The sequence below is a fragment of the Onychomys torridus genome, chromosome 2 (genome assembly GCF_903995425.1).
Source record: "Onychomys torridus chromosome 2, mOncTor1.1, whole genome shotgun sequence".
In the NCBI taxonomy this organism is placed as follows: domain Eukaryota; kingdom Metazoa; phylum Chordata; class Mammalia; order Rodentia; family Cricetidae; genus Onychomys; species Onychomys torridus.
The window spans coordinates 105,429,818-105,453,986 of NC_050444.1; the positions used below are offsets into that span (position 1 = coordinate 105,429,818).

At 42.6% G+C, this 24,169-nt stretch overlaps 1 protein-coding gene across 1 annotated transcript in view; it reads left to right on the forward strand.

Moving 5' to 3' along the window:
- The first annotated feature begins 5,949 nt into the window (after positions 1–5,949).
- Focad (focadhesin) overlaps positions 5,950–24,169 on the forward strand; it is a 286,698-nt gene continuing 268,478 nt past the window's right edge. Inside the window, exon 1 of the mRNA XM_036178561.1 lies at positions 5,950–6,003. The gene's annotated coding sequence lies outside the window, so the exon portion shown is untranslated. The remainder of the gene's footprint in view (positions 6,004–24,169) is intronic.

Genomic DNA, 24,169 nt, shown 5'->3' on the forward strand with positions numbered 1-24,169 from the left:
CTTTGGAATCAGTCATACATCAGTTTGTTGTTGGGACCTTAGTGAGAAGGGTGGATGTCTCCATTACTCCTGGGGAGGGAATATTAGTTATAATCTCCAAAGGAAATAGAATCAGTGTCTTGCATTGATAGCCATACTCCTTATTCATGAGTATAGTAGGATATGAAAAAGACCTGATGGCCACTGATGGATGAATGACAAGAACCACGTATATATTCAAGGTATTTTAATAGTCCTCTTTGTTTTTGCAGTGCTTTAGAGCAAACCTGGGATCTCACACCTGCTAGTCAAGTGTTCTACCACCCAGAGACACCTCTAGCCCACTTGGTGGTGTTGATTCCTTCGAACCTTCTTTTTCAGGCAAGGGTCTTACAATACATCTCTGCCTCCCTAACCTGGATCTCACTCTGTAGACCAGACTGACTTCGAACTCACAGCGTTTGCCTCCCATGAGATGGAACCAAAGGCACGCACCACTACATCTAGCACATAACATGGATAAATATTAAAAGCATTGTATCAAGAAGGATAAGCCAGGCGGTGGTGGCACACGCCTTTAATCCCAGCACTTGGGAGACAGAGGCAGGCGGATCTCTGTGAGTTCGAGGCCAGCTTGGTCTACAGAGCAAGTCCAGGACAGGCTCCAAAGCTACAGAGAAACCCTGTCTCGAAAAACAAAACAAAACAAAACAAAAAAACAAAACAAAACAGAAAGGATAGTTGGGTGGTGGTGGCTTACATCTTTAATTCTAGTACTTGTGAGGCAGATGCAGGCAGATCTCTGTGAGTTCCAGGACAGCCAGGGCTACACAGAGAAACCCTGTCTTGAAGGGGAAAAAAAGGATTAAAACAACAACAACAACAACAACAACAACAACAAAACCCTACAGAAAATTACTCTTATTTCATTTCCTTGGTGATATCTGGTAAAGTAGAAATTTTAGAATATAAGATAGTACTGATATCAATGGGGCTACCCAATCTTGGGCTTTCAACCTCAAAATGGCGGTAGCTTGTATTGTTTCAGGTGCTTCTCTTCTTTGGCCTTCTGGGCTAATAAAACTTGTAGGGAGGCCGGGCCGTGGTGGTGCACACCTTTAATCCCAGCACTCGGGAGGCAAAGTCAGATGGATCTCTGTGAGTTCAAGGCCAGCCTGGGCTACCAAGTGAGTTCCAGGAAAGGCACAAAGCTACACAGAGTAAACCCTGTCTCAAAAAACAAACAAACAAACAAATCAAAACCAAACCAAACCAAAAAAAAAAAAAAACACCTACCAAAACAACAACAACAACCAAAAGACTTGTAGGGAGATATCTCATACCTGGCTTTGAGATTTTTGTTCTAAAAATCTGTGGTCTCAGGGATGGTGAGATGGGACCTGAAGTGCTATATTATTGAGATAAAATCTGTTTAAAAACAACAACAACAACAACTGTGATCGGGTACAGTTAATAGATACACATGGCTGATTCATACCTACTGCTCTACCTCACACTGTTCAACATTCCAGGCATGTGAATAAAAGCATCCCAGATCAGTCTTCAGACTGAGTGAAGACAGATAAACAGACCCCAAAGGAACTAGCAAAGTCAGCCTGGATAGTAAGAACCTCCTTACTGGATCCTGGATAGGCAGCCCACAGGATCCTGAGAATGAATATATATAGTTCTGACTTTGTAAATTCTGTTACACAGCGAAAGCTAGCTGTTACCTGTGATGGAGGCAAAACCTTGTTTTTGACTTTCCATTGCACTCCAGGAGCTGACCCGTGTGAATTTCACTGGACCAGGAGAGCGGGGAAGAGGAGAATGAATTTCCTCAGCCCCTTCTTGTTGTATCATTAGAGTCTGCTGTGTTTCTCGGTCAACTGTCTTCCTGCTTGACAGATAGTTTACACACACAGCTTCTTCTTACTGTACTACCGATATGAAGGGGTGATTTGGGACTGTCCATGTTACTAAGTTTCCCTTGTGATCTTTAAAAATTCTACCTAGAGCCCTGTTATAGTCTCTTATTAAGCAGTTCCAATTTTCCTAATTTGATTATGCCATCTGTTTCTTGCTGGGACCCTGACTGAGAATGGGCCTTATCCAGAAGGTAACATCTTGGCAAAGATCTAAATGATCCAATGGAATGAGTCATGAAGAGAACTGGGGGAAGAGCCAAGCTCCTGCAGGGGTGAGGAAACAGGATGAATAGGGTCCAGAAAGCTGGAGGGTGTGGGAGAAAAGGTCAAGGTGGTGATGTGTGTGATGCGGATAGCGGTGCAAGGCCCAGGGCAGGTAAACCATATATGGCCTAATTGGCCTGTGTGAGGACCTTGGCTTTTCTTTTGAATGGAACAGGGACAATTGGAACCACCCACATCTAATTAAATCTAATGAGTTTGCTTTCTGTTACGTGCTGACAGGGGCTCTCTCTGACTCAGTGGTGAATTTCTCCTCCCAGGGCCCAGCCTGCTGATACATGTGTGGGCGTGCTCAGTCAGCCCAGCATGCTTGGGTGCAAGTTCAAGGCTTTGTGTCTCCCTTGATGCTGTGGGTGACACGACCTCTTTGCAGTCGGGATTCAGGCTACAGTGTCTCTTTTTGTTAGCATATTCTTTTCAGTTCTGCTAATGATTTGGGAGTGGACACATTTTTCTTACTCCTTTTCTTTTTCTTTCTTTTTTTTTTTTCTGTTGTTGTTAGAGTCAATAGGCCCTTCTATGCTGGCTTCAAAAACTACTTATCTAAAGGGTCTTGCACAAGAGAGAACTGACTGCCTAACTACTTCAGGGGGAAGAATACAAGGCATTTAACAGAGAAATACTGTCTGCTACTTAACAGAGAAATACTAAGCCTACTTCTTAGAGAGGGTAGCTATTGTCTTGACTTTTTAAAAAGCAAGGAGGGGCTAGGGAGATGGCTCAGCAGGTAAAGGCACTTGGCACCAAGCCTGATGATCTGAGTTGAATCCTGGGGAACCCCATGGTAGAAGAACAGAACTGACTTCTACAAGTTGTTCTCTGATCTCCACAATCACACCCTGGCACAGGCATGCTATCCCCACCCCAATAAATCATTGTGATAAAATGTTTAAAAAGCAAGCCATTCATTTGCATATCCAAGAGATGCATACATGTTTGAGACATTTTGATTATTTTTTTTCTTTCTTTTTTTTTTTTTTGAGCTGAGGATTGAATCCAGGGCCTTGCGCTTGCTAGGCAAGCACTCTACCACTGAGCTAAATCCCCGACGACATTTTGCTTATTTGATGGGTATTTCTATTAAAGCTGATGTGAAATCTAGATCATCTTCTACAGGTTTCCTGAATAAATGTAAACTCCACTCTGCATCCTCCAACCCTTTCACTTCCTTATCCCCTACCTGGGATGAGACAGGAGAATTGCAGATTTGAATCTGGTCAGAGCACCATAGGGAGATCCAGGTATGTTTGTGCTGGCAGGTGGGGCAAGGTCTCTGGAAAATAGTAGTTTTTGAAACTGAATCCCTTTATGGAAACCCAGTGCATTTTCTAGCCCACTATATGACTTATATGTCTCATTTCCATGTTAATGAAAACTTATGATTGACAGCTTCCAGAACTCTTTCTGGTTTTAAGGTGTATACCTTTGTAAAGTATAAACTTTTGGTCTTGTCAATGTGCTAGCTGCTAAATTGAACTCTGGGGTAAGTTGGCTCAACACAGTTCTGGATCCCATCTTCAATCTTGCAATTCCTAGGTTGAAAGCGAATTTCCAGTGCAATAGTATCAAGAGCTGGTCTCAGTGCAACAGTATTGAGGCCATAGCTCAGTGGTAGAGCAATTGCCTAGCACAGGCAAAGTCTTGGGTTATCCCCAGTGTGGTAGGGGGTGGGAAAGAGAGAGAGGGTGCACTTGGAGGTGATTAGATCATGATGGCTCAACCCTCATGAATGAGACTAGCGTCCTTATAAGGAAGGTTTGACCAGGCCCGATGAAGCATGTACCCAGCACATGAGAGGCTGAGACAAGAGAATTATGAGTCCAAGTCAACCTTGGCTACATAGTGCTTTGGATGTGAACTTGGGAGAGGAGGATCTGGGGTAGGAAGAAAGGTCTGACAGGGAGAGAGTTCTAGGATAGTGGTAGAGCACTTAAGAATACTTAAGAATACATGAAGCCCCCAGTTTGGTCTTTCAGCATCATCGGGGAGAAACAAAAAAGAACCAGAAATGGCTTTGAGAGTCTTCAGCCCTTCTGCCATTAGGGACACAGAGAAGGTATTGTCTGTGGAGCAAGCCCCCACCAGATGACAAACTTGCTTGGACTTTCTAGCCTATAGAATAAGGAGTATATTTCTGCTGTTTGTGATCTATATTCACCTAGATAAGGCCTTTTTTCTTTTTTTGGTTTTTTGAGACAGGGTTTCTCTGTGTAGCTTTGGAGGCTGTCCTGGATCTCGCTCTGTAGACCAGGCTGGCCTCGAACTCACAGAGATCCACCTGGCTCTGCCTCCGGAGTGCTGGGATTACAGGTGTGCACGCACCCCCCCTCCCCCGCGGCGGCATTTTCTTGATTTTTTTTTTTTTTGCTGAGGATCGAACCTTGCACTTGCTAGGCAAGTGCTCTACCACTGAGCTAAATCCCCAACCCGGCATTTTCTTATAGAAGTAAAAAATGGGCTAAGAATATGTTAAAAGTAGACTCCCTCCTGTTCTTTAAGAGCCAGTATTTCCCCACAAAGACCAAACTACCCACTCTGTAGAAGCAGACTATTTATTGATTTATTGAGAGCAGGGTGTTTGGGTTTAATTTTTGGCTTTGCTATCAGCTAGGTATATAGCCTTGATCAAATTGTTTCACATTTTATGCCTAGGTTTCTTTATTTGTAAAATGTAATAACTCCGCCATTCAATTTGTCCTGAAAATTAAATAAACTGAAATCCTTAAAATAGTGCTGTGGACATATCAACATGTTCAATTAGGACCAACAAGCCTCAAGAAACACAGGAATAAGGTGGCTGTAGTGTCACACGCCTTAAATTCCAGCATTTGGGAGGCAGAGGCAGGCAGATATCTGTGAGTTCGAGGCCAGCCTGGTCTCCAAAGCGAGTTCCAGGAAAGGCTCAAAGCTACACAGAGAAACCCTGCTTCGAAAAACTAAAACCAAAACCAAACCAAAACCAAACCAAAAACCAAACCCAAAAAACACTAGAGATGGCACCTGGGCTTCTTTTAAAGCTTCCTAAATCTTCTAAAAGTGCATGGGGTTTCAGAAACAGCCAGGTAATAGACTTCTATTCCCTTTAACGATTTTATTACTTAAGGCAGTTTGTTTTTGTGTCTGCTGCATTTGTGCCAGGTGTCACAGACTTCCGTGGGAAGTTTCCCCATTTCCTAAAGAAAATGCTTGACTATAAGAATGTTAGATAACAATAACACACTTAGTAAAGTTCTTTGAAACAGTTCTTCCTAGATCAAATCAGCAGAAATTCCTGGGCCCTGATGACTATGCAAGTGGAAGGCCAGCACAGAATGGTGAAGTGAAGGCATTGAGCAGTAGCTACAGGAAGCAAGCTGATTCTGCTTTAAAATTTCTGAACCCTTGGCATTATCAGTACTCCGGCCCTCGCCCCACCCTCCCGCTTTACAAAGTCTCCAAATATTAAGAAGCTGTCCTGCATCTCCCAAAGCCTCCCTGGGGCAGGCTGTCAACAGTCCCCCCGGCTCTGTGCAGAGGAATCTCCAGACAGGATCTTTTGGTCCACAGTGTCCGCAGGAGCGCGAATTCCAGTCTGCACCACTGCGACTACCGGGCCCAGCTCCCTCTAACACTCAACCATACAGCGGCAGCACGCTGCCGAAGCCTGGACGCGCAGGCGCACGAGCCGGGCTGGCGTCCCAGCCGAGGAGGCGGGACGAGCTCTTGAAGTCGAACTTTCATTGGCTGTCTTCGGCAGACTCCGCCCCTGGGTGGCGGAGGCGGTGCGTGGGCCACGTCAGGCAGCCGTGCGAGCTGCGCCTGTGGCATAAGTGAGGTAAGCCATGCGGCCGTCCATCCGGAGCCACTGGGTGGGCAGCCGCCGCTTCGGGACCGCCTGCAGCCGCGGCCACGGGGGCGAGGGCGGCGGAAGCCGGAGGACTTGGGCTGGCCTGCAGGCCGGCGGCGGAGCATGTGGCAGCAGGGCCGGGGCGGTGCGGGAGGCGGGCAGGGCACTTGACCTGCTGCGGGTTCTGCTGGACGACCTGGCCCCTGCGCTGTTCCCAGGAATGCAGCGTCGAGGCCGGCTGGCTGTGGAGGGGCTTGGCTTACCTGCCTCAGGTTGCACTTGCCCTTCTTCTGGACCGGGTCTCTGGTCCCGGTCAGCGCAAGGGGTTCCTGGTGCCCTCCTGCCTGGACCCAACTGTCCTCCTTCCCCGGGACTCAGATGCAGGTTATGTTCACTTTAATGCAAAGGCGGGTGAGCAGAGCCTGTTTTCTGACTCAGGTCTCGGGCTCTGAAGAGTTTGTATGTGAGGCTTCTGAATGTCCAGCAGCTAGGTGGAGGTTTGCAGGCACCTGCGGCTTTGTAGCACTTACTCGGAATTGGTTTCAGCCATGGTGCTTTGAGTCCTTGTTTGGAGGTTTTGGATTCAGTGAAGTCATCCTCTCCATTATGCAGTCATTGACTCATTCATTGCAAACTTTTTAAGTGAGTTCTTTGGACGACGTTCCCTACCTTTGCTTTCAGTTAATATGCTAGTGCTGGTGTCTGGGTTGACAAGATTTGAGATGATTTTTTTTTTTTTTTTCTGTTGTTGTGGTTTATTTTCAGGGTCTAGATTTAGATGCAAAAGCTGGAGCTCTCTAGGACCTCATTCAAAGGTTCTTTTTACCTCCCAATAAACCTTAAAAGACATTGGCCCTAAGGGGGTAAATCCTAGTAACTGTGCCACTAAAGACCACAGGCAGATGGGCTTCCTATCTGAAAATTGAAGGATGCAATTTTAAGTATTCTGTAATTTTGGAATGTTCAAGGAGAGACGGGCATACAGCACATTTACTGAACCATGTTAGCAATTGGGAGCCAACTAAATTAAAAACACATGACATTTTATGATTATGTATTTTATGCTTCAATGACAAGTAATTCTATTCACAAACACTAGCAAGCAAGTTCGTGGTTACAATTTTGATTGACATCCAATTTCTGCAAAGAAAGCACCAACCATGACTCATCTAAATTTTGAAGAGTAATAATTATGAACTTTTTACTTACATATAAAGGTACGATGTAGAGACAACTGGATAAGAATGCAGTTTTCAAAGCCTTTGACTTGTTTGGCAATAAGTGATAGCCGAAACATCTGCCTTATTTATTAATCAAGTTAATCTTATCAACAGTTACCATTTCTTTCTTGTCAATATCTTGCTTAGTTTTTTTTTTTTAATTAAAATATTTAATTTTTTTTTTTTTTAAACTGAGTATAGAACCCAGGGCCTTGCACTTGCTAGGCAAGCACTCTACCACTGAGCTAAATCCCCAACCCATTAAACATTTATTTTATTATGTTATTATTTGGTGAGTTTTAATTGCTTGATGGCTCTAATTGAGGCCCGATAACTCCAAAGTAAATAAATTGTTACTTCAAGGTAGAAAAATATCTGTAGAGTTATATTTTTTTTCATATGGTGATTGATTAGTGCTACTCACTAGTAGAACAGTTCACTCTTTTCTAGCGTAAAATGATTTCTAAGGTAATTATTCTGATATTCTGAGCCTTGTGATACCTTTTGATGTTGTCCATAAACTGTTAGTTGAATTAATATTAGGGGTGTAAATTCATTACAGTCATTACTAGGGGTAGCATCTAGAGCCCTTTCATATGATAAAATACAGCATAGCTTTAGAAGTATACTCTAAATCTGTGATTCATAAATAGCAATAAATTGAGCAGAGCTTATGTGTATCATTTTCATCATGGGAAATAAGAATTGCTAAGCTAATAGGACAAGTAATGTTTGTCAGCTTCCCTTTTTATATTATTTAACACAAACTTTTCAATAGTGTAGATCAATAGTGTAAATCACTAGATTAAAATATTTTAATGTGTGGTCTTTTAATCTGTTTCAAGTTACAATGAAAGTAATACAATGGCATGTGATTTTTATCATTTTGCAATTATATTTTCATCCATTCAGCCTGAGCATGAATGTGTTTGTGTGTTTTATTGTTTGTTTATATGGATGAGGATGACCTTGAACTTCTGATTCTTCTGCTTCAGTCTACACAGTGATGAAATAAAGGCAAGTGCTGTCCTTTCTGGTTTTAGTCTTGCTGGGGATTGAAATCAGCACCTAGACCACCTCTTAAAAAAGATTATTATTATTATTCTTGTGTGTTACATGATCCCAGGTGCCTGTGAAAGCCCGAGACTTCAGATCCCTTGAATCTGGAGTTACAGGCAGTTGTGAGCCACCTGATGTGAGTACTGGGAGCCAAACTTGAGTAATCTAGAAGAGCAGTATGTACTCTTAACTGCTGAGCTGTCTCTCTGGGTATCTGAGTACTTTGATCATACAGACCCTTTCCTTAACTTATGAAGAGGTTAGAGCCCAACAATCTTATTGTAAGTTGATAATATTGTACATCAACAATGCATTTAAGAAGAATGGACATGATGTGTAATTGGGTGGCAAAGACAGGTAGTTTCTCTGAGTTTGAGGCCAGCCTGGTCTACAAAGTGAGTTCCAGGCCAGCTAGTGCTACATAATGAGAACCTGTCTGGTTCAGTGGATAAAATGCTTGCTCTGAGAAACAAAGTTTGGATTCCCTAGTGCCCATGTAAATTGTAATTGAAACATCTGCTGAGACAGAAGATCCATGGGACAAGCTACTTATCTAGACTTGCTGGAATTGACCAGGCATAGGTTCAGTGAGAAACACTGCCTCAATAAATAAAATGGATTAAAGAGGCCACTTCGTGTTAACTTTAGGTTTCCACACAGTGTGCATATATATCCATACCCACATATGTACCTACAGAGGTGCCAACACTCATGCATACATTTTTACAACACACACATGCGCCAAAAACAAAAGTAAGTAAAAATCCAGGAAAAATGATTATTTAATAGTGTTGGAGAGGTGCGCTATTGGTAGAGTGCATGTTGCAGTCTGGAGGACTTCTGTTCTGTGGAAACTCTGTTTGAAAAGGAATCTGGGTGTGGTGGCTTGTGGTCGTAATCCTAGTGAAAAGAAGATGAAGACAAGTGGATCCTTGAGTCTTTGTGGACAGCCAACCTGCCTAGCCTACTTGGCCAATTCCAGGCCACTGAAAAAGCCTGTTTCAAACAAAACATACACAGCGCCCAAGGGATAACAGTTGAGATTCTCTTTGGCCTCTACCAGCACATAAACATGGGGGTGCGCACGCGCATGCGCGCGCGCGCACACGCACGCACACACACACACACACACACACATCTGTTTAGTATACCTAGTTTACTGATCATCATTGTCTAGCAACAATATACTGTAGACTATGTGGACCTGTGATCCAGTGGCTGATTGGAAGCTGCTGACTACTGATACTTCCCAAAATGCCCAGCCTTTCATTCCATATGTTGCTAGCTGAGCAAAAGATCAAAACCAAAATTTGAGATGCAGTTTCTACTGAATGTATATTGCTCTCTCACCATTGTGAAGCTGGATAGAAACATCAGTCAAACCACTTTAAGTCAAGGACCATCTTAAGATTGTCTTACCTTAGCCAGGTGGTGGTGCACACGCTTTTAAACCCAGCACTCAGGAGGTAGAGGCAGGTGGATCTCTGTGAGTTCAAGGTCAGCCTGGTCTATAGAGTGAGTTTCAGAACAGTCAAAGCTACACAAACCCTTTCCAAAAAAAAAAAAAAAAAGAAAGAAGAAAAAGATTGTCACATCTTTGACTTTAAAGTCTGTACAGTTCTCGAAGCTGTGATGTGTACCTAGTCCTAGTCCTGGGTACTTAGGAGAGTTAGCAAGAGGATTGACTGAGCCTAGGATTTTGGTGCATCCCCACGAAGCATAGTGAGGCCCTACCATCTTTTATAGAAAAAAAAAAGCACAATTCCTCATTGTTTAGGATGGGAAAACACTTATTTAGAACAAAGTAAGGTGAGAATCCAAAGTGTATAGTCTGTTATTTATTTACTTTTTTAAAGGTAAAGTCTCACTATGTCGATCAGGCTGGCCTCAAACTCACAGAGATCAACCAGTCTTTCCTGAATCCTGGGATTAAGTATTTATCTTTTAAGTTATGTACCTTTTCACTTTCTTGGAGACCAGTGAATCATTCCATCCAGCCAAGTAAACTGAGTATTTTAGTTCCTTTTAGTGTTCCACAGTGTTTCTTCCAGTCTATTTAGTCATATGAATAATTACTTATTGAGCTGATAAACATGTTGATTAAGTGTTGTTATTGTGAATGTTATAACTATAGTTTTATGTCCTGTTGAATCCCAGCACTTGGGAGGTAGGGGTAGGCAGATCTTTGTGAGTTCAAGACCATCCTGGATAGTGAGTTCCAGTAAGGCCAGGACAACATAATAAGAGAGACTCTGTCTCCAAAAACAGAAAAAGAAAAGCCTCTTTTCCTTTCTTTCTTTCTTTCTTTTTTTCTTTCTTTCTTTCTTTCTTTCTTTCTTTCTTTCTCTCTCTCTCTTTCTCTCTCTCTCCCCCCCTCCGCCCCTCCGTCCCTCCCTCCCTTCTTCCTTCCTTCCTTCCTTCCTTTCTTTTTTTTTTCGAGACAGAGTTTCTCTGTGTAGCTTTGTGCCTTTCCTGGAACTCACTTGGTAGCCCAGGCTGGCCTCGAACTCACAGAGATCCTCCTGGCTCTGCCTCCCAAGTGCTGGGGTTAAAGGCGTGGGCCGCTGCTGCCCAGCAAGCCTCTTTCTTTGGCCCACTTGTTTTCAAGATTTACTTTAAATTTGACTGACAATCATTGAATATATTGGTTATGTAACCAAAGCTTCAGTTTCTAGTATTCACTGTTAGGGCATAATTAGTTAGTGAGTGGAAATAGAGGACAGACTTTATGTTTTGAGTCTTGAAGCATTTAAATAAATGGAACTTTTGTCTTGTAAGGGTGTGCATGCACTTTTGTGTGTAAATGCAGGTGAGTGTGCCATGGAATGAGAGTTACCTGACATGGGTACTGGGGACCAAGCTTAGGTACTCTGGAAGAACACACTGTACATTTAGCCATAGAGTCATCTCTCTGGTCTAGATGAGAGGCTTTAAAAATTTTTTGTTTTTATTTTATGTGTATGGGTGTTTTGCCTGTATGTATGGCTTTACACTATGTGTAAGTAGTGCACAAGGAGGTCAGGAGAATGCATTAGATTCTCTGGAACTGGAGTTACAGTTGTAAGCCACCATGTGGGAGCTGGGAATTAAACCTAGGTCCTCTGGAAGAGCAACCAGTGCTCTTAACCACTGAGCCATCTCTGGATTGAAGGCTTAAAAAAAATTTTTTTTTTAAAAAAAGATTTATTTATTATGTATACAGCATGTATGACTATAGGCCAGAAGAGGGCACCAGGTCTCATTACAGATGGTTGTGAGCCGCCATGTGAGCCACCATGTGGTTGCTGGGAATTGAACTCAGGACCTCTGGAAGACCAGTCAGTGCTCTTAACCTCTGAGCCATCTCTCCAGCCCAGATTGAAGGCTTTTAAAGCAAGATATTTCAGTTTATAAGGGATTATTGAGATACAACCTCATTTACTATAAGGAGACATGTATGTTAAAATTTAAGCTTTAAGGGTACTGATAGGTTAGGCTGACAGGGCTTAGGCTGATATGGAACAACAAGAATGGTGTGTTGGGTGCATCACCTACTTGGACATTGATACAGTTGATAACTAATGGGGTAGGAGAGGTGGAGAATAGGTAGACTTGTGATCTTGGTTTCTGAAATTTTTGAGTGTCTGTTGGTAGGAATAGGGATTAGATCCACTTATGATGTAGATCTTAAAGTTCAGAAAGTTGATTCATCTCTGATGTGGGCCACCAAGGATGGGAAGCTAGTTTTCATTAGGTTGTGGAAATAGGGGAACATCTTATGAAGAGCAAAGAATGTAAGAAGATTTATTGATTGGTATTGGAGTCCAAAAGGTTGGGAGGGAGGGAAGAGTGTTTAGTAGGAGGAAGATTTCTTTCAAGTGTTTTGACTGGCTGACTTAGTCTGTAAAGTGTCTGCTGCACAAGCATGAAGACCTGAATTGAGATCTCCAGCAACCACAGAAAAGCTGCTGTGATCTTGTGCCAAGTTGGTAAGCTCTGGGGTGAGACCCTGCTTCAGATAATAAGGCAGAGAATGATCAAGGATGACACCCAGCATGAGCCTCTGGGCTTCACATATGTGCACATGCATGCATACATACTTGCATGCACATGCGCACACAGTCACATGAATAGATACATATCTCCCACACATGTACACATGTGCACACACATACATCCACATCCGGTGGCTCACAACTGCCTAGAACTCTAGTTCCACTGGATCTGATTCCCTCTTCTGGTCTCCACAGACAGTTATACTCATGTGGTGCACATAAATCCATGCAGGTACATACATACATACACACACAAACACACACACACTCACAAAATAATAGTTTCTCCCAATAGTCTTCAAATTTAGTGTATAGAGATGGGAGAATTTGCTTTTGAAATGAGTCAAGTAGCAGTCACTTTGTAAAGGGCTATATAGCTAGAATGAATGACATTTAAGACCATTACTTGCTCTCTTCTCTCCTTCCTCCTCCCCCCTTTCTCTTTCCTTTCCAGGACATCTCCAATGTTAGGCAAGTACTGTACCACTGCACTAAACTCTCAGCCGACCATAGCTTTCACCTTTCTTGTGTTTTGAGACAGTCTTGCTCCATACCTTAGACTAGCCTTGAACTCTTGGCAGTTTTCCTGCCTTAGTCTCTCAAGTACTGGGATTATAGGTGATGTCTGGTTATCTTTCTAGTTAATGTCTTTTGTCCTTTCTGCCTATATCCTATCAGTGCAACAACCAGAGTCATTTTTTTTTTTTTAAATGTGAGTTGTATTTCTTCTTTCTTTTGTCTGAAATCCTGTAATGGCTTTTTCTCCAACCTCCAGAAAGTCTGTCTTTATAGTTACCTAAAAGGCTTGCTATGATCTGACCCATTTTTGGCCACTTGACTGCAATTCCACCTCAGTCAATTATTTTCAAATGAGCTTGTACCTCATTCACATGAGACAAGTTCTCACCATGGTTTTTGTCTTGCTTTTTTCCCCTGCCTGGAGTTCTTGCTTGCAACTGTGCCCTGCTCTGCTCCATTATCTCCTTTAAGCCTTGGTTCAGCTGTATATTCTGCTGGTGAGTCTATTCTTGCCCATCCTCCCATAAAACTGGAACCCTTTCCTGGTGTCACCTCTTCTGTTTTTGGTTACCTTTTCACAGTGCTGTGACTTACCGTTTTCTGCTTTCTCTCCTAAGATCATAATCTAGCAGGGCAGGAGCATCTGTCTCACAGTGCTTCCTACAGTGCCTGGCCCAAGGGGTCTTTTAGGAATTTGTATGTCAAATATATGTAAACGTTGGCATTGCAACTTTTTGAAGGCCCAGGTTTCTTTTCTATGTCTTTGGAAAAAGCCCTTGAGCTAATTATGAGCTGTCATGTGAGGACGTTTTTGGCTTCTTGTGCCAAGTACCTTTGTAATCCACTTATTCTTTTTTGGGGGGTGGGGGAGGGTTTGAGACGGGGTTTCGCTGTGTAACAGTCCTGGCTGTCCTGGAACTCAACTTTGTAGACCAGGCTGGCCTTGAACTCACTGAGATCCTCCTGCCTCTGCCTTGCAAGTGCTAGGGTTAAAGGTGTGCGCCACCACCGTCTGGCTTGTAATCTACTTCTTAATTTGAGTTTTTATTTTTTTTTAAGGTTTGCTGAGCAAGGTTCTACACCAAGGTTCTATCTTTTGCCGGGAAAGTATCATGGTCTTCTTTAATGGCATTGGGTACTTGCTCTCACCCTGTGGTCTACATCAGTTACGTTTACTGCAAAGCCGATGGCTAGCGTTGTGGCTTGGTGGGAGAATACTTGCCTAGGGTGTGCAAGGCGGGCCTGGATTCTGCAGCACTGCAAAAAGCAAACCAAGTCAAGACAGAAGCAAAGCTGACGGGCGGGGCTGTGGTTCAGTTGATGGAGGACTTGCCGGCATGTATGAAGTTCTAGGTTACATCCCCAGGTGACATCATGGGGATGGAGTGTCCCAGCACTCAGGAGATAGAGGCCTAAGGATCAGAAGTTCAAGGTCATCCTAGATTGTTTGGGAGATCCTAGCTAGCCTGAGCTACTGAAGACTTCATCTCAGCTAACCAACCCACCAACCAGCCAGTATAGCAACAACAACAACACAAAAGCAAAATTCAAGTGGCTGATAGGAAAGGGCTACAGTATAAGGTAGACAAAGTTCAAACCTTTTTTAAATTGTTGAAACTTCTTTCCCCCAAACATATCAGACTGAGTATATCAGATGAGAGATGTTTTGCTATTCAAAATAAAAGTATTTTAAATTTTAATATATGGCATAATCATCTTATAAAATCAGCTTGAACCATGAAATTATGATAATGAGCATCACATTTAAAATGAATGATTCTGAATAAAATTTATAATCTCTTAAGTGCCTCATTTTGCTTTTGTTGCATGCCATTAACAAAATCTTTTTTCAAACAGGAATGATACATGATTTTATATTTATTTAAACAATGAATATTGAAATATTACCATTTTTAGTTACTTATTTTTACCCATTTTAGTCTTTTAAAGTCCATGTTTATTTATTTACTTTTGTGTGTGTGAGTGCATTTGTGCGTGTATGGTGGGGTGCACACACATATCACAGTCTGAATGTAGACATCAGAGGACAACTTGTGGGATTGATTCTCCCCTACCATGTGGCACCTCTGCCTGCTGAGCAATCCTGAGCCATCCTTCTGTCCATTTTCTTTCTTTGGCTTTTTTTTTTACCCTTTCTTTGAGATGGGGTTTCAACTATAGCTCCAGCTGTTTGGAACTTACTATGTAGACCAGATAGGCCTTGAACTCTGGAGATCTACTTATCACTGCCTCCCAAGTGCTGAGATTAAAGGTGTGCACCACCACTCCAGGCCCATTTTCTTTCTTTTTTTGTCTTTTTTTCCCCCGTATTTTTTTTATTTTGAAAATAGATGCTTCTCTCATACAGATACATCCACTCCCAGCTCCCTGCAGCTTTCCTCTCTTCCTGATCCACTCTCCCCCTCTTTCCCTTCAGAAAACAGAGAAGCTCCAAGACAAAACAAGATACAGTAAGAAAAGGCTGGACAAGTCAACCCAACAGGAGGAAAAAAATTCTAGGAGCAGGCAAAATAGTCAGAGACCTGCTCCCACTGTTAGGAGTCCCACAAAAACACCAAGCTAACAGTCACAGCATACATGCAGAGGACCTGTGCAGACCCATGCAGGCCCTGTGCTTGCCTCTTCAGTCTCCATGAGCCCATATAGTCCCTGCTTAGTTGATTCAGTGGGTCGTGTTCTGGTGTCCTCCAACCCCTCTGACTCCTACAGTCTTTGTGTCCCTTCCTCTAGATTCCCCCAGCTTTGAGGGGAGGGATCTGACGTAGACCTCCAATTTAGACTCTGAATAATTCTGGCTGTGGGTTTCTGCATCCACTCCCATCTGCTGGTGGAGGAAGCTTCTCTGATGATGACTAGAAAAGGCACCAATCTATGAGTATAGCAGAATATCATTAGGAGTCATTTTATTGATTTTTCTTTTGTGTCAGTTGTGTTTGATTCTACCCTAGGTCATTGGGCTATCCGGTCTCTGGTTACTGGCCATCCAGGTATTGTCAAGCATTGGCTCCCTCTTCATGCAGTGGGCCTCAAGTTAAGTCAGACTTGGTTGGCCACTCACCCAAGTTCTGTGCCACTATTCCTCCAGCACATCTTGGAGGCAGGACAGATTATAGGTCAAAGGAATTGTGTCTGGATTGGTGTCCAGATTTCTTTTTCCATAGTCTTCAGAGTACCTCCCCTCACCAAAAAGACTAAAACATAGGGGTGAAGGATCTATGCAGGTACCAGCATGACCCTTCTGTTGAGCTATGTGGATGTTCTTGGCAATGGAGCCCCACTGTCAGTATTTGAAGAGTGACCCTCTGTCCTAGCATTGGCCTAGGTTGTTATTAATCTCCACAGGACCCTCTTGGCCAACAAATCAAGTGAATGCAACCCAGTCCCACCACTGAAAGTTTTGCCTAGCTGAAAGAGGTAGTCAGTTCAGACTCTGACCTCCATTACTAGGAGTCCTCACTAGGACCACTCTCATAGATTCTAGGAAGTTCCCTTTGAAATACGTTTTCACAGCACCCTCTAAATCCCCCAGATCTGACCCTTCCTTCTCCTGTCCCCACCTGCTCACATTCTACACACAAAATTATTTCCTCCTGTCAGGGAGATCCATAGGTTCCTGCTAGAGCCCTCTTGGCCTAACCTCTCAGAGTCTGAGGATTGTAGCTTGTTTATCATTTACTTAACAGCTAATATCTACTTATAAGTGAGTACATACAATATTTGTCTTTCTGGGTCTGGGTTACCCTGCTCAGGATGATTTTTTTGATGCACCATTTGCCTGCAAATTCCTTTATGTCATTTTTTAAAACAGCTGAGTAATACGTCATTGTGTAAATGTACCGTATTTTGTTTATCAGTTCTTTGGTTGAGGGACATCTAGGTTATTTCCAGTTTCTGGCTGATAAGAATAAAGCTGCAATGAGCATAGTTGAGCATAGTTGTGGTAGGATGTAGCACTCTTTAGAGTGGTATACCTGGATCTTGAGGTAGAATATGTCTCAGTTTTCTTCCCTTTTTTTGTTTTTTTCAGACATTGTTTCTCTGTGTAGTTTTGGTGCCTGTCCTGGATCTCACTGTGTAAACAAGGCTGGTCTTGAACGCACCGAGATCCACTTGGCTCTGCCTGCCGAGTGCTGGGATTAAAGGTGTGCGCCACCACCGCCCAAGTCTCAGTTTTCTACGTAACTGCCATATTGATTTCCGTAGTGGCTGTACAAGTTTGCACTTCTACCAGCAGTGGAGGGGTGTTCAGCACCATGCCAGGTCCATTTTCTTTATTCTTTAAGCATCTTACTGTGGGAAATTTCAAATGCAACATGAATGAATACTACAGTAAGTTAATTTAACTTTAGCAAATTATTTTGTCAGTCTCACTCTAGCTTTAACCTTTATCTACCACAATCCATCATACATTTGCCCATTTCCTTCTCTCTCGCGCTCTCTCTGTGTGTGTGTGTGCACGCACACAGTCTTGGTGTGTAGCTCATCCTGGTCTTGAATTTGTAATCCTTTGCCGATGCCAGTCCAGCGCTGGGATTACAGGTGTATGCCATCATGCCCAACTAGTCGACAGGGTTTTAAAGCAGTGCGGGATAACTAGGTCTTAGAGGGCTGGTGGGGCGTTATAGCAAGTTGAACGTAGATGGGACTTGCAGATGTTGCTGGTAGTAGTGGAGCTGTGTATGTGTTCATCGTGACTCCTGAATACAGCTAAGCATACAAGCTCCAACATTTGTTGTGCGTGGTCAAGGGTGGCTCCAGATGACATTCTGCAGATGAAGCTGTCTACTCTAATATTGGCATTCTTTTGCCTTGTAGTCTTTCCTTACAGACATGGACAGAAGCAAATCATACTGTAAGGATTTAGGAGACTCACACGTCACTGCATTAGTTTAAGAACAGACGAATTGCTGCTGAGTTGTGTACATTTTGTGTTGTTTCTGCTTTCTCCCCATTATCTGAACCATAGCTTGTAGATTCTGTCTTCCTCTTTTCTACCAGCCCACTATATCTAGTTTACCAACAACGTTAGACAAAATAGATTTGTTTACTCAACTTGCAACTGAAAGCTTGTACTCCTTGACTAGGTGGAGAACTGATGTGTAGAAGGTGACTGTAGTTAATAACGATGTGTTGTGGACCTGGGAGATGACTCAGTGGGCTGAGTACTTGCTGCCCAAAGCATGAGGTCTTGAGTTCAAAACTGCATCACCCCTGTAAAAAGCCAGTTGTAGTGATACACCCCTGTAACTCCAGCACTGTGGGGGATGGTGATAGGCCAGCCTAGTTCTACATTCATTGAGAGTCCTTGACTCAAGGGAAGAAGGCAGAAAGCCCAGCATCCTCCTCAGGCCTCTGTGTGCACTGGTGTGTATACACACACACACACACACACACACACACACACACTTACACACAGAATAAACTTTAAAAAATGCTTTAAAAAAACCATACTGTATTGTGTACTAGAGCCTTGTAGATCTCAGCTGTTCTGAACCTGCCTTTGCCACTGGTAACTATGAGATGATAGAATGTTAATTAGATTGTTTGAAATGATCAGCTCACAATGTATACATATAGCAAAACATTTATGCCCTAAGTGTATATGATTAAAACTTTTTAAAAAATGTATTTATTTATTAATTTTTTTCCATTTTACATACCAACCCCAGTTCCCCCTCCCTCCCCTTCTCCCACCTCCTCACCTCCCTCCCACTCAACCCCCATCTGCTCCTCAGAGTGGGTAAGGCCTCCCATGGTAATCAACAAAGTCTGGCATACCAAGTTGAAGGAGATCCTAGCTCCTCCCCATTGTATTAAGGCTGAGCAAGGTATCCCACCACAGGGAATGGGCTCCAAAGAGCCAGTTCATGCACCTGGCATAAGTCCTGGTCCTACTGCCAGGGACCCCACAAACAGATCAAGCCACATAGCTGTCACCCACATTCAGCGGGCCTATAAAACTTTTTTATTACTATTATTATTACTGTTGGGGGTTGGGGTAGTGATTACCATGGTGCTTATGTGGAAGTCAGAAGAGAACTTTCAGTTCTCTACTTTAGGGATGAAACTCAGGTCCCCAGATTTGCATGGCAAACATTTTAACCTTTTAACTTGCTGAATCATCTTGCTAGCTCAGAATGTGTGTGTGTGTGTGTGTGTGTGTGTGTGTGTGTGTGTGTGTGTGTGTGTAGTTAATGAATTAAGGTCTTATTATATAGCTGTGGCTGGTCTCAAACTTACCATGCAGACCAGGCTGGCCTTGAATTTCAAACCCTCTCTGCCTTAGTTTTGGTATTAAAGTACTGCATCACCACACCCATCCAGTATATATAATTTTTTTTACAGATTTATTTATTTATTATGTACACAGTGTTCTGTCTGCATGTATGCCTGCAGGACAGAAGAGGGCACCATATCTCATTACAGATGGTTTTGAGCCATCATGTGGTTGCTGGGAATTGAACTCAGAACCTTTGGAAGAGCAGCCAGTGCTCTTAATCGCTGAGCCATCTCTCCAGCCCCATATAATTTTTTAAATTGCCAATAAAACCTCCATACAATACTGGAAAATACAAAAGCATAAATGAAAATATATATCTAAAGTCTAACTCTTCACTATCTCTACTCCTATAGTTCTATATATGCACCCCTATATTCTTCATGCCTGTATAACAAACCTACTTTCCTCTCCCCTCCCTCCCTCCCTCCCTCCCTCCCTCCCTCCCTCCCTCCCTTCCTTCCTTCCTTCCTTCCTTCCTTCCTTTCTTCCTTCGGGTCTCATGTAGTCAAGACTGGCCTCTAACTCAAACCTATTTCACTGAAGGGAACCTTAAATTGATGTTCATCTTACTCTTGCATGCTGGGATTACAGAGATATGCCACCATGTCCAGTTTTTATAAGTTGCTGGGGCCCAAACCCAGAGCTTCATGCATGCTTGGTAACCACTTTGCCCACTGAGTTCCGGGCCTAGCCCCTCTTCTGTGTTATTGTAATAACCTCATAACAGAGGCCTCATTTTCTTTCCTCTTTTTTTTTTTTTTTTTTTTTTTTTTAATGGTACATTCACCAGAGAAGTCGTGATAATCTTTAAAAATTGTCAGCTAAACATGTTGTCTCTGTCCCTAATACTCTAGTACTTGTGATATTGTCTCAGAAATGTACATGTCTGACAGCAGAATCCCTGTCAGTCCTAAGGTGACCTGGACCATGCTTCTTACAGCTGCCTCATCTTGCTGCAACAACAGTGGTGCTTTAGATGTTTCTGAATTTGCTAAGCATCCTTCTGCCTCTGGGCCATTGCTTTCAGTGGTTAAGATTTTTTTTTTTTTAGTTGTGTGTGTATCTGTTTGTGTCTCTGTGTGTGCATGCATTCATGGGTATTTGGGTACCCACTGAGGCCAGAAGTCTCAGGTCTTCCTCGAGCTGGAGTTATAGGTGGCTGTGAGCTGCCAGATACGGGTGCAGGGAACTGAAATTGGATCCTCTAGAGAACAGTAAACACTCACAACCACTGAGCCACCTTTCGGCTCCCAAAAGACCTTTATTTTTTAACAGATGCTAAGATAAGGCCATTCTAATTCTTACTTACTAATGACAAAAACTTTGGCTTTTTAGATATCATGTTGTATGTGTATTGGAGAATTAATATGAACGAAATCTTTGTGCTGCAGTTTTGCCGACTAAAATTTTGTACCTTCTACTGATTAAAATGAATAGAGGATGTTGAACACACTGGAGGAACACTTAATTTTTCTTCAGAGGCAGATGATTAATCTTCTGACAAACAGTTTAGAACCAAGTGTAATTCCATTAGATTACTTGTTTGGAGTTCTGCGGGACTGTTTCGGCGTCTCATAACTCAGAGGTGTGACTTTCTCATTAAATAGTACTTAATAAGTGGTATAATTGGATCAAATGAGACTTCTTTTTTTCTAGCCTTGGTGCTATGAGGAAACTGCCTTGGACGTAGGTGATGAAAGACCATGGCTTCCAATGAGTAAATAAGATCACCGATGTTCATTGAGAGTAAAATAATTTATCCTGTCCTTTCATTTGAATATAATTTATAACTCCATTTTAATTACAGAAAATAATATATGCCCATTGTTAGAAAAAATTAATGTAGCAAATATAATAACAAAGGTAATAGAATGTAATCACCTATCATCCTCTTATCTAGAGATAACCTATTTATTTACTTTGTCCTTTTTCTTTTCTCCTTTTTTTTTAGTCTGTTGTAAGCATTTCTTTCACATGTATGTATGTATGTATGTATGTATGTATGTATGTATGTATGTGGGTGTGTATGATATGGTGTGTGTGTGTGTGTGTGTGTGTGTGTGTGTGTGTGTGTGTGTGTGTGTGTTTCAGAGGATGACCTTGGGTGTCAGACCTCTTCCACCTTGTTTTCGAGAGGGTTTCTCACGTTGACTGCTGTGGATGCCAGGCTAGCTTATCTGTGAGTTGAGGAGTGGCCTGTCTCCTGCTCTCATTTTTATGGGTAGTGATGCTCTGGGATGAGATACTGTAACTGTTGTGTTGAGCTTCTCCTCCTCCTCCTCCTTTCTTTTTTTCTTTTTCTTTTCTTTTTTTTTTTTTTTTTTTGAGCTGAGGATCGAACCCAGGGCCTTACGCCTGCTAGGCAAGCACTCTACCACTGAACTAAATCCCCAACCCCTCCTCCTTTCTTTTTAAAAGGACTTATTTCTTTTATTCATTTGTTTGTTCGTTCTTTTGTTTTTTGAGACAGGGTTTCTCTGTGTAGCTTTGTGCCTTTCCTGGAACTCACTTTGTATGCCAGACTGGCCTCGAACTCACAGAGATCCGCCTGGCTCTGCCTCCCAAGTGCTGGGATTAAAGGTGTGTGCCCCCCCCCCCCCCTTAATGCAGAACTATTTACTCAGGATTTCCTGCCCAGAATGATCCAGAAGGTTAGTCAGTATCAGGTTATCAAGAATCCTACCAACAAATCTGGCCGGGAAAAATGCTAGCTGTTTTCAGGGAAGATTAGTAGGTGTTAGTGCTTTGGGTAATTGTATGTTTAAAATGCCTTTTACCCCGGTGGGAAGTACAGCGAGTGCTGCTGTGCGCTTTTAAAGGTTGTGATGTGGAGCAGATTAAGAACTTGGCCGTGATAAATGATAGCTGTCAACTGCAGCGTTCATGTAAAACTTATAATGCATTCTGGTAACAGACTCATTTTCCATCTCGATCAGGTTCAGCTACAGTGAAGGAAGCTTGTGAGCTTTTGCATGTGTTTTGAATTTTTAAAAAGTATACCCAAATGAAAAAGTGTATTCAATAAAATCTCAGAATTTTGTTTATTTGAGCTTTGGATCTGACTAAAGTTCATCTTTGTACAACCTATACACCAATTATTTCCTTAATTAAAAGAAAAGCTTCCAATAAGAGGTAAATGAACTAATTATTTACCAACCTTAAATGGGTTGGCAGCTGAATTTACATACTATGTTAACGTGGAAATAAAGTTATTTGAAAATTTATTGTTTTATTCTGTTTCCTATCTATTTGTTTTTGAGTCTTAATTAGTGAGAAAGAGGTAAATTCTCAGAACTGGACGGGGACTCCATGGTTACGAGTGCTTGCTCCACATCACGAGTTTGAATCCCAGCACCCATAGTACAAGCCGAGCATTCCACACAAACACCTATAATCCCAAGACTGAGCTGGGCAGCTGTTGTTTACTGGCTTGTAGACTATCTGAGACTTGAGCTTGGGATTCAAGGAGAGACTGTCTCAGAGAAGCAGGTGGAGAGTGATGGAGGAGGACAGGTGATGTCATTTTTTGGCCTCTTCGAACACTCCTGGTGTACACATGTGTGCATCCAAGCACACACACACACACACACACACACACGCACGCACGCACGCACGCACGCACGCACGAATAAAAAAGTGAATATTAAAGATGTAAATTCTCTTAATTTTTCACTTTGTGCTTTGGTCAGCTGCTCCTGCTCCTAACTTTTTTGACGTTATTTTCTATCAGATACTGTATTAAACATGGTAACTCAGCAGACATTTATTAGCTGCTTATATGCACAGTCCTGCAATGGCGAATAAGACGTAGAAACTCAAGTGACCCAAATGGTCAGGGTAATTATTCAGTAGCTTTGGGGAGAGAGGAGCTCTTCCTGCTAGATCCCCTTCCTCCTGACATCTAGGGGATGAGCACGTGCCCTGCTACACAGATGAAGATGACCCCTTCACACTGAGAAGTCCTCCGTGTCTTGGGGAAGGGATGTTAGAGACAGCCTACCTCTCAGTTTGTCCCCTTGACGCCATGTGCACGCATTCTCTTTGTCTGGAATACAATGTCAAGTTGTAGTTTAAGCCCTGAGGTAGCTGCAGGAACTGAGAAAGTAGATGCTTCCTCTGAATCAGTTTTCTCAACCTTCCTAATGCAACAATCCTTTAATATAGTTCTTCATGTTACGGTGATCCCCAACATAAAATTACTTTCATTGCTACTTCTTAACTATAACTTTGCTACTGTTATGAACCGTAATGTTAAAAAAAAAAAATCTGTTTTCTGCTGGTCTTAGGCAACCCCTGTGAAAGGGTCATTCATCCCCAAGGGGTCTCGACCAACAGGTCGAGAACCAGTGCTCTAAATCATTGTGCTTCCGGCAGTTGTTTCTTCCTGCACGTTCCATTGTTGTTCCAAACCCTGAGTTTATGTATGCAAACTCATCTGTCCATGTATTTCCCTGTTTAAATTGAGCTTGTGCTTTGAACTGTCATGTGGTGCGGTTACCTGCCAGCCAGCATTCATTAGTGAAGTGGAGCTATCTCAGTGTGGTAGTGTGTGAGTAAGCACTTAGGTGCATAGTTGCTCTCACCTGTTTCAGGGATAATGTTCTTATTAAAATGGGCTGGGTGTGGTGGTGCACACCTTTAATCACAGTACAGGAGAGGCAGAGACAGGTAGGGCTCTGAATTATAGGCCAACCTGGTCTACACACTGAGTTCCAGGCCAGCCAAGGCTACATAGTAAGACCTCGTCTCAAGAAAAACAAACACACAAACAAAAAACAAAACAACAAACTCAAACCAATCCAACAAACAAAAATGCTCTCCCAAACAACACACACACACACACACACACACACACACACACACACATACACACACACACACGCACGAAAATGTTGCTACCAGTGACTTTTGATTGGCTAATTCTTGTGATAAAATTGTCTAGTCCTTATCCTTTGTTAGGTGTTCTCATTTAGGTGAGCTGAAGTCTAAAGTCATGTACAAATGTGGGAGATGTATTGTTT